Source organism: Felis catus, chromosome E1 (assembly GCF_018350175.1).
Source record: "Felis catus isolate Fca126 chromosome E1, F.catus_Fca126_mat1.0, whole genome shotgun sequence".
Lineage (NCBI taxonomy): Eukaryota > Metazoa > Chordata > Mammalia > Carnivora > Felidae > Felis > Felis catus.
The window spans coordinates 7,075,031-7,085,291 of NC_058381.1; the positions used below are offsets into that span (position 1 = coordinate 7,075,031).

Consider the following 10,261-nt stretch of genomic DNA (forward strand, 5'->3'; position numbering starts at 1 on the left):
AAAAAAAAAAAAGAAAAGAAAAAGAACTGTTATTCTAAGTAAATGGGAAGCCGCTGCAGAATTTTAAACAGAGGGAGTGTTCCAATCTGATTTACATTTTAAGATCACTCTTGTTCCTATGTGGAGAGAGGATGCAAAGGGAAAGGGAAGAAAGAGAGGAAGGATGGACGGACAGGCAGATGGACTGAAGGAAGGACGGAAGAAACTTGTCGGGTTAGCTGTAATGCTTCCCCTTTTCTCCAGCTGGAAAAAGCACAGCAGAAAACCACCAGTATTCATACCAGCATAATCTGGGGTTTGCTCTAATTTTTGAAAAGAGTAAATTATAAACTTAGGTAGTTACATTAATTATTGTTAACAAATTACAGGTGTTCACTTAGCTTCTGGGTGAGGCATGTGATGTCGGGTAGGCATCTTCATTAAAGCATCTCTTCAGTGCTTTAATCGGGGTCTCCAGGAAATGGCACTATTGGGGCACCCGGGTGGCTCAGTTAAGCAGTACGACTTCGGCTCAGGTTACATGTGATCTCCAGGTTGGTGAGTTTGAGCCCCGCGTTGGGCTCTGTGCTGACAGCTGCGAGCCTGGATTCGGCTTCAGATTCTGGGTCTCCCTCTCTTTCAAAAAAATATACACAAAGGGGCGCCTGGGTGGCTCAGTCAGTTAAGCCTCTGACTTCACTTTGGGTCATGATCTTGAGATGGGCAGGTTCGAGCCCCACATCCAGGCTCTGTGCTGACAGCTCGGAGCCTGAAGCCCGCTTCGGATTCTGTGTCTCCATCTCTCTCTCTCTGCCCCGCCCACACTCCTGCTCTGGCTCTGTCTCTCAAAATTAAATAAACATTAAAAAAATAAATAAAGGGGCTGGATCACCCCTAAACTACTTATCAGTGGTGACTTCTCTGATGCTAAGAATGTTGGTAACATTTATTGACCATTTAGGTGCACCCAGAGCTAAGTGTTACCTTGTACTAATTCATTTATTCCTCTTAACAACCCTTTGATGAAGGGAGTATTTTTACCTTCATTTTACAAATGAGGCCCTGATGACAAAACAAAAACAAAAACCGAAAGCTCCAAGTTCACTCTGCAGAAATGGGCTTCTCATCCTGATTCTTCACCAGGACACCTGACTGCCCACTTTAGGAGGGGGTTATAGAGATGAGAAGGCAATGAAGGCATGAAGATTATCTTTAACAAACAAGCAGCAAATATTTATTTTGCAAAAGCATGTAACATTTTCTTGTATTTGGAATAGATTTACAGGGTTCACAGACTTAAATTCTGCAAAGTTCTTTTAGGGGGCATCTGGGTGGCTCAGTCGGTTAAGCATCTGCCTTTAGCTCAGGTTGTGATCTCGCAAGTTCATGAGTTCGAGCCCCACGTCAGGCTCTCTGCTGCCTGCCCAGAGCCCACTTCGGATCCTCTGTACCCCTTTCCCTGCTCCTCCCGTGTTTGCGCTCGCCCTCAAAAAGAAATAAATAGAAGCTTAAAAAAACAACAAATTTTTTTTTTTTTTTAATTTTTTTTTTTTCAACGTTTATTTATTTTTGGGACAGAGAGAGACAGAGCATGAACGGGGGAGGGGCAGAGAGAGAGGGAGACACAGAATCGGAAACAGGCTCCAGGCTCTGAGCCATCAGCCCAGAGCCCGACGCGGGGCTCGAACTCACAGACCGTGAGATCGTGACCTGGCTGAAGTCGGACACTTAACCGACTGCGCCACCCAGGCGCCCCTAAAACAACAAATTTTTAAGTAATGTCTACACTCCGCGTGAGGCTCGAATTCACACCCCCGAGATCAAGAATTACATGCTTCACACGGAGCCCGCCAGGTGCCCCTTCAAAGTTATCTTCTTAACAGAACTAACCACTTCAATAACAAGAAAACTCCTTGGGGCTATTAAAATTCTTTTTGCATGATTATAAATTTTTTAAAGATTAAAAATACATTTTTAATCTTTAAAAAATATTTTAATGTTTTATTTTTGAGAGAGCGAGCTGGTGGGGGGCGGGCAGGGAGTGGCAGAGAGAGAGAGGGAGACACAGAATCTGAAGCAGGCTCCGCTGACAGCAAAAAGCCCAATGCGGGGCTTGAATTCACAAACTGCGAGATCATGACTTGAGCCGAAGTCGGCCACTTAACTGACTGAGCCGCTCAGGTGCTCCCAAAAAATTAAAAAAAAAAAAATAAATAACCTCTACACCCAACATGGGGTTTGAACTCACAACTCTGAGATCAAGAGTCGCGTGCTCCGCCTACCGAGCCAGCCAAGTGCCCTGATTATAGATAATTTTGCTGGAAATTGCCTTGGGCAGGTTTTCCGTCTGTTCTTTACATGCAATATCGATCGATGTTTGCTATTCGTGGCAGATGGAAAAAGAGGCGGAAGTGAAACAAGGCGAAGGCACGTGTTTGGCGGGCACAGATTTGGGTAGCGACCCAAGTGAAGGGTTTTTATAAACAAAAGGGAATGCCTGTTTACGTGTTCACAGATAATTTTGATTGGTTGGTGGCAGAAGACTAATCTTGGCTAAACACGATTGGTTATGTGAAGGAAGATTCCGAAGTGCATTGGGAGAACCATCCAGAACAGGGTGGGGGAGGACCCTGAGGAAGGAGGCTCGTGCATGTCTCCTGCTTCAGCTTTTGAACGCCGTGGCCTTTTGTCAACTGCAACTTGTCAGTTGCACCCGGTCCACCTCCTGGAACATATCCTTCTGCTTTGGGTCTAAGTAGAGAGAACACCACACCCGTTAGCTAAACGGCCAATCGTGTATCAGATACTCCGCTTAACTCTGTCAGCACCAGTCATAATTCCTTCTAAACAACTTCTGCGACCTTGTGGTTTTGGCCTCTGTAAGCCTGCTCGTCTGGAGCATGCATTCTATTTCCCTGGGTCTCCTGGGCCGCACTCCCTCGGACCCCAAATGCATGCTCCTGGTCACTTTGCAGCCTAGTGGCCTTCTTGGTTAACAGGTGCTAAAACGATCACTAAGCCAAAGTCTGTCACTGCACCAAGCTGCAGATGGTCCTGTGGAGTCCTTGGAATGTTCTAGGTTTGGCCCAGTTTCAGAAGTTCATGGTTCCACCTGGCGAAGACACGCATCAGACCCACCTCCTGAATGGCCTCCTGGCTCCCTTTTAAAACTCCTTGACGTCAGCAACTCCATTTTGTTTCACGTGTCACATAGTTTGAGTCATAACCTCTGTGTGCGGGGTTTTGCCCCCATCTGTAGCATTGGAAGCTATTCCTGGGGGTCTGTAGGGTGCGCTCATCAGGGCTCCTCCAGGCACCGGGAGACATCCCCCAGATGCTTGCTTCCTTCTGCTGTTCTGCATCTTCCCAGCACTGCTTCCTCGGCTGGGTGCTCCCCGTGGGTTCCCCTGGATCCCACAGCCGCTGCCACACCACGGTTGTTGGGAGTTTTCGGTGAAAATAGAGCCTGAACATTTCAGTTTCTCTCTAAAGACGTGAGTCCGGGGGCGCCTGGGTGGCGCAGTTGGTTGAGCGTCCGACTTCAGCTCAGGTCACGATCTCACGGTTTGTGAGTTCGAGCCCCGCGTCAGGCTCTGGGCTGATGGCTCGGAGCCTGGAGCCTGTTTCCGATTCTGTGTCTCCCTCTCTCTCTGCCCCTCCCCTGTTCATGCTCTGTCTCTCTCTGTCCCCCCAAAAAAATAAATAAAAAAACATTGAAAAAAAATTAAAAAAAAAAAAATAAAAACGTGAGTCCGGACTGGAAACAGCAGTGACTGAACTGTACTCACAGTGACTTCTGTCCTCTCATCTGGAAGTCCTTGTCACCGGGTCACACGGTCTCCTGGACACAATTCCCCTCAATTCTCCCTAGAACCCTCCTGAGGCTTCATGAAAATCCACTTCTGGCCGGCAGCCTCCCAACTGTGTCAAGACGCCTCGGGGCGCCTGGGTGGCTCAGTCGGTGCAGCGTCCAGCTCTTGGTTTCGGCTCAGGTCACAGTCTCACGGTTTTGTGGGTTCGAGCCCCGCATTGGGTTCCACGCGGACAGTGCGGAGCCTGCTGGGGATTCTCTCTCTTCCTTTCTCTCTGCCCCTCCCCCACTCATGCTGTCTCTCTCTCTCAAAATAAACAAATTATATCCATATATATATGTATAAAATTGTGTCAGATACCTGGACTGGCCTGAATTTGAAGTAGCAACAGCTTAGACCCAGACTGAGGATAACAGGCCAACTCACACAGAGCTGATTTCCGACAATGCACATGGGTTTGCTTAAAATCCAATCCCCTTTTGAGGGATTTTCAATTCTAGCATCCCCTGACAGGGCAGGGAGGCAGATTTTGGGTGCTTAAAGGAATTTTAAACACCGGTGTTTCTAAAGACGCTTTCGACTACATTTAATATTTTTGACAAGGACTTTTGGTTTCTTTAGAAAAAGAGATGTTCAGGATTTGTTTTGCCCAGGGGATAAACATGAGCTTCCCAAAGACCCTCTGCATGTGGGGTTTGGGGCCTGCTGGTGCCAACAGACCCTCCAAGCATGAACCTCTCGCCACCCCCCTCCCCGGTTCCTGGTTTCACATTTTATATGACCCTTCCCCACTTAGGGAGCCCCCCTTCTTTCTAATCCCTCACTGCTGCCCCTCGCTGCCACGTCCACCTGTCAACACTCTTAAACCTCTCCTACATCTTCTGGAAATTCGTTGAAACTCGTGGTTTTCCCTTCCTGTTCTTTTGTTTACCTGCCCCTCTTTTCAAGATTTTATATAAATTCCAGTACGGTTAACATACTGGGTAATATTAGTTTCAGCTGTAGAATTTAGGGATTTATCACTTACAACACCCAGTGCTCATCCCAACAAGTGCTCTAATGCCCATCACCCATTTAGCTCATTCCCCTCCCCCGCCCACCTCCCCTCCACCTTCTCCGTTTTCTATAGTTCTCTATAGTTAAGACTGTGTTTTCTGGTCTGCCTCTCTATTTTCCTATGTTTGTCTGTTTTGTGTCTTAAATTCCACATGAGTGTCTGATAAAGAGTATCCAAAATATATAAAGAACTTCTAAAACTTAATATCCCAAATGATCCAGTTAAAAAATGGGCAAAAAACATGAATACACCTTTTTTCCAAAGGGGAAATACAGAGGGCTAACAGACACATGAAAAGATGCTCACCACCACTCATCATCAGGGAAACACAAATCAAAACCATGATGAGATACCACCTCACACCTGTCAGAATGGCTAAAATGAACAACTCAGGAAACAACAGATGTTGGCGAGGATGTGGAGAAAGGGGAACCCTCTTGCACTGTTGGTGGGAATGCAAACTGGGGCAGCCACTCTGGAAAACAGCGTGGAGATTCCTCAAAAAGTCAAAAATAGAACTACCCTATGACCCAGCATTAATTGTACTACCAGGTATAATTCTACCCAAAGAATACAAAAATACTGGGGCGCCTGGGTGGCTCGGTCAGTTAAGCACCCAACTCTTGGTTTCAGCTCAGGTCATGATCTCACGGCTCAGGAGTTTGAGCGCAGACCCTGCTTGGGATTCTCTCTCTTGTTCTCTCCTTCTCTCTCTGTGCCTTCCCCACTTGCGTTGTCTCTGTCTCTCTCTCTCAAAATAAACTAAAAAAAAAAAAATACAAAATACTGATTCGAAGGGATGCATGCACCCTGATGCTTATAGCAGCATTATCTATAGTAGCCAAACTATGAAAAGCCCGTGTCCATCGACTGATGAATGGATAAAGTGGTATACATTCATGCACACCCACAATGGAATATTACTCAGCTGTAAAAAAAAGAATGAAATCTCACCATATGCAACGGTGCGGATGGAGCTTTAGACTATTATGTTAAGTGAAAGAAGTCAGAGAAAGGCAGATCCCCTCCTGTTCTCTTAACTGTTAAAGTCGTCATGCTTTCTGAACTTCTCTATTTTTACTTTAGAGGGTTCTCAAGAAGGCACTGTGGGACTTGGGCTGGAAATCCACCCTTTACTTTTGAAGAGTGGGGGAGGCGTGGGGGAATGTGCTGAAAACAAGGATTTACTTATAAAACTGAGGCTGAGGGGTGAGGTCCCTGGCGAGGACGCCGATGGCCTTCAGGTATCTAAGAACATCCCACGTCTTCGTGAAGCTAACCACGGCAGTGAGGACCAACCAAATGAGGAAAGCAAAGACCATTTATTCAGAGCTCGCTCTTGCAAGGAAGTCATCCTCCAGCACCCGTGTTTTGGCGGAGACCCAGAGGCAGGCGGGGGGGGGGGGGGAGGAGGAGGGGAGAGCTTTACGAGGGACCAAGGGGAAGGCTCGGGTGTGCCCCGATGGACGCTGTTGGCGTGGAGAAGCTGGAGGTGAGCAGGGCATCCTCAGTGATTAGCTGGGGAAGCATATTTGGTTTTCTTTCTTGGTCTTAAATTGGAAGAGGTGGCAGAAAGGGAAGCTGTCAGTCATTAATCAAGTCTTGGGCATTTGGGGCTGATTGTGACCGGAGTTATCATTTGGCTTCCTGGATGGTTTCTAGAGGTAGTCTGACTTCCTTCATGTCCAACATAGAGCAGGCTGCCTTCCTGGGGGTGGTCACTGGTTTTCTGGGCTGGGTGCTGCAGGTTGTGGGTCAGAGATCTATTTTTATAGACACTCTGGCCATTGTCCATTGGTATATTCAGTCTCTCAAGGCTACTACTGATTTGAAAATTTTATTCATCTTGTCCTCAATTGAGACCCTTAAAAAAAATTTTTTTTTTTTGGTAATGCTAGGCATTTTATACACCTCATCTCACCTACTCATCACCTAAGCCCCTTGGTGGGTAGTATGTTATCTCATTTTTACAGATGAGGAAACGGAGGCCAAAAGAGTGTATCTTGCCAAAGGTCAAATACCACAAAAAAGGCAGGGCGAAGATTTGAACCCAAATCGGATTCTTTCAGAGCTCACTCCTCCACCAGTATGACGTAACTTAAAAATTTTTTTTTTAGAGAGAGAAAGAGTGAGAGAATCTTAACCAGGCTCCACGCTTAGCCTGGAACCCAACAAGGGACTCCATCCTACGACCCTGGGATCAGGACCTGAGCCAAAATCCAGAGTCAGACACTCCACTGACTGAGCCACCCAGGTGCTCCCAGTCGATTACCTTCTTAAACAAGGGCTAGTTGTAGTACTAAATAGATTTGTCTGGTTATCTAGAGAGCAGGTGAGCCCAATTCCCCTTCACCGTGGCCTCTGCTGATAGCATACATGTTCCAGAGGGCTTTCCAGCTCAGCCATAGCTAACTTTAGTTCTCCTTTCTATTTTTATTATTATTATTTTTAGTATTTAAAAAACATTGGGGCTACTGACAATAGTCAAACTATGGAAAGTGCCCAAATGTCCATTCACTGATAAATGGATAAAAAAAGATGTGGTATATATATACAATGGAACATTACTCAGCCATCAAAAAGAAAGAAATCTTGCCATTTGCAGCAATGTAGATAGAACTAGAGTGTAATACGCCAAGTGAATTAAGTCAGAGAGAGACAAAGATCATATGATTTCACTCATGTGAAATTTAAGGAATGAAACCGATGAACGGAGAAGAGAAGCAAAGAACAGAGAGGGAGACAAACCATAAGAGACTCTTAAATACAGAGAACTGAGGGTTGCTGGAGGAGGGGTGGTGGGTCAGACCAATGGGGTAAATGGGGAATGGGCATTAAGGAGGGCACTTGTTGGGATGAGCACTGCGTGTCAAACATAAGTGATGAATCACTAAATTCTATTCCTGAAACCAATACTATACTATACGTTGACTACCTTGAATTTACATTAAAAAAAAAAACTCAACAAAACCAAACTCCCCCCCAAAAAAAATTGTGGCGAGACACATAAAATTTATCTTAACCCTTTAAAAACTTTTTTTTAACGTTTACTTTTATTTTTGACAGAGACAGAGCATGAGTGGGGGAGGGGCAGAGAGAGAGGGAGACGCAGAATCGGAAACAGGCTCGACCCTGAGCTGTCAGCACAGAGCCCCACGCAGGGCTTGAACTCACACTGCAAGATCATGACCTGAGCTGAAGTGGGATGCTCAACGGACTGAGCCACCCAGGCGCCCCCCCCCCCCGCCCCCCCCGCCCCCCCCCCCCCCGTTAACCCTTTCAAAGTGTGCAAGTTAGTGACATTAAGTATACCCACAATGTTGTGCGACCCAGCAACACTATCTAGTTCCAGAACTTTATCACCAAACCAAACAGAAACCTGCACCCATTTCCAGTCTTCATCACCCTCTCCCTGGTCCTCTGGAAGCCCCTTACCTGCTCTCTGCGCCTGAAGACCTGACTATTCCAGATAGTTCATATCATAAGGGACCTTTTGTATCTGACTTCTTAGCAATGTCTTCAAGGCTCTTCCAGTCATAGCATCTAGAAGCACTTCATGCTTTAAGGCTGGAGAATACTCTCCACTGCTTGGATATATCGCATTTTGTTTATTCATTCCTCCCGTGATGGACACTTGGGTCATTGCCGCCTTTTGCTGTCGTGAACCGCGCTATGAACATGCGTGGACAAGGCTTCATCTGCACTTTTGGCCACCTTTGCTCTGGGGCTGTAGAGAACTTTCTGGATAATCATCCCTGGTTCGCAAACTGAACCTAGAATTCCCATCCTGGCTCAGTCTGTCTCGTGGAATGCTGAGGAAAACCCTGCGGATGACCTCCCGGACACTGGATGTTTTCTTATCCTCAGCGCACAGCCCTCTCTCTGCCTCTCAAACTGCTACTCCTCTAACATCTGGTTTCAATGTCATTGGTCTGACATATTCCAGGCAGTAATCTTTTGGGTACAAGCCACTGAAAAAGAAAAAAAAAAAAAGACAGTATATCCTAAATAAATTCCTAATAAATTATCTAAGAACAGGAGCTGTTGTAACAGCCAGGATCCGTGGTAACTGTAAGCAAAACCCTAATGGCTCCCAGGACCTTTTTCTTCCTTCCTCCCTCCCTATGTTGCCAGGGTCCAGTTCCAGGGCCCCACAACGATAGCAACGAGGTCAGACCCAAAAATCAAAGGCACAGGCGAGGCCTTACTTAGGGGCTACAGCGCAAAGCTCCAAGGAGACCCAGGACTAACCTAGGATAAACTTGGCCTCTCCGCGCGTAAAGGACGCTCTGCTTACCAACTTTCCCGCTTTCTTCCAATATGCTAATAAGGAGGAAGGGGGAGGAAGCCTCATCCTGATAGGCTGGAAGGGCCTCATCCTGATTGGTCAGAAGCGCTGCGCCCTGACTGGTTGACATCCGCGGGCCACGCAGGCAGCTCATTGGTAGTTTTTGGAGCCGGTCCTCTGTTTTCATTGGTGAATTTTGGAGCCGGGCTCCTCCAATTTAAGTCCGGCTTGTGGGCGGCCACATCCTGCTTCTGTTCTGTAAGGGTCGCGGTTTGACCTTACCCCCGGTAGAAAGCGCCCCCAGGTATGTGTTATCGCTTGGGGCACGTTCCCTTGGTTCCTAACTGTCCCTCCTCCCACCCCGTCTTGTCTAATGTCCTTGTCACCACGCACATGATTATCTTTGCCTCTTTGCCTGCCCTATACCAGCTCATCAGTATTTTACACCTTGTGTAACCAAACTTTATTTACACATTTTGGGAAGCATTGGTACCGTGAATTGCTGTTGCTGTATTTTCCCCACATCCAACGAGTGCCCCTCAGCCCCCACTTTGGGAATGGCAGGCTCTCTACTGGGGGCAGTGGCTTGGGGAAGAGGGGGGAGCTCACTTTCCAAGAGTAAGCACGTGGTCGGCCGCTGTCCCTGTGTCTAGGCTTCTAGAACCTCGCCGCGTGGAAGCCGGGAAAACCTGGGGGTGGCTTGGCATTAGCCGCCCAACCAAGACTGAGTTATTAGGTACGCATGTTGATTTTGTCTTTGTGCAAATTAGCGACTTTCCTCAGTTATAGTTTTATCCTAATGTTATTCCTAAATCGAATTTTTAGACTGGAGAGCATGATTTTATTTTCACCCCATGTTGTTTTGGGCAGTTTACTTTTGACTACACGATTCTCCTTTGCAGGTTATGGTACTGATGTAAAGTCTCCTTTAACAGTACATTTTAGGAGGGGCACCTGGGTGGCTTAGTCGGTTAAGTGGCCGACTCTAGATTTCAGCGCTGGTCATGATCTCACCGTTTGTGAGTTTGGTTCGTGAGTTCGAGCCCCACGTGTGGCTTCATGCTGGTTGTGTGGAGCCTGCTTGGGATTCTCTCTCTTTCTCTCTCCTCCCTCCCTCTCCCTCCC

At 46.9% G+C, this 10,261-nt stretch overlaps 1 long non-coding RNA gene across 4 annotated transcripts in view; it reads right to left on the bottom strand.

The window, feature by feature from the left end:
• The window catches only part of LOC123381962, a 55,475-nt gene extending 46,296 nt beyond the window's left edge, over positions 1–9,179 (bottom strand). For 3 of the 4 annotated variants that reach the window (XR_006589626.1, XR_006589627.1, XR_006589625.1), the window contains exons 1-2: positions 9,100–9,179; positions 8,284–8,819 (exon numbers count right to left, since the gene is read on the bottom strand). This is a non-coding gene — a long non-coding RNA (uncharacterized LOC123381962). Of the gene's footprint in view, positions 1–2,291; positions 2,731–8,283; positions 8,820–9,099 lie in introns of those variants that run through there. The other variant, XR_006589628.1, reaches the window with a different exon arrangement.
• Between the last annotated feature and the right edge of the window lie 1,082 nt (positions 9,180–10,261).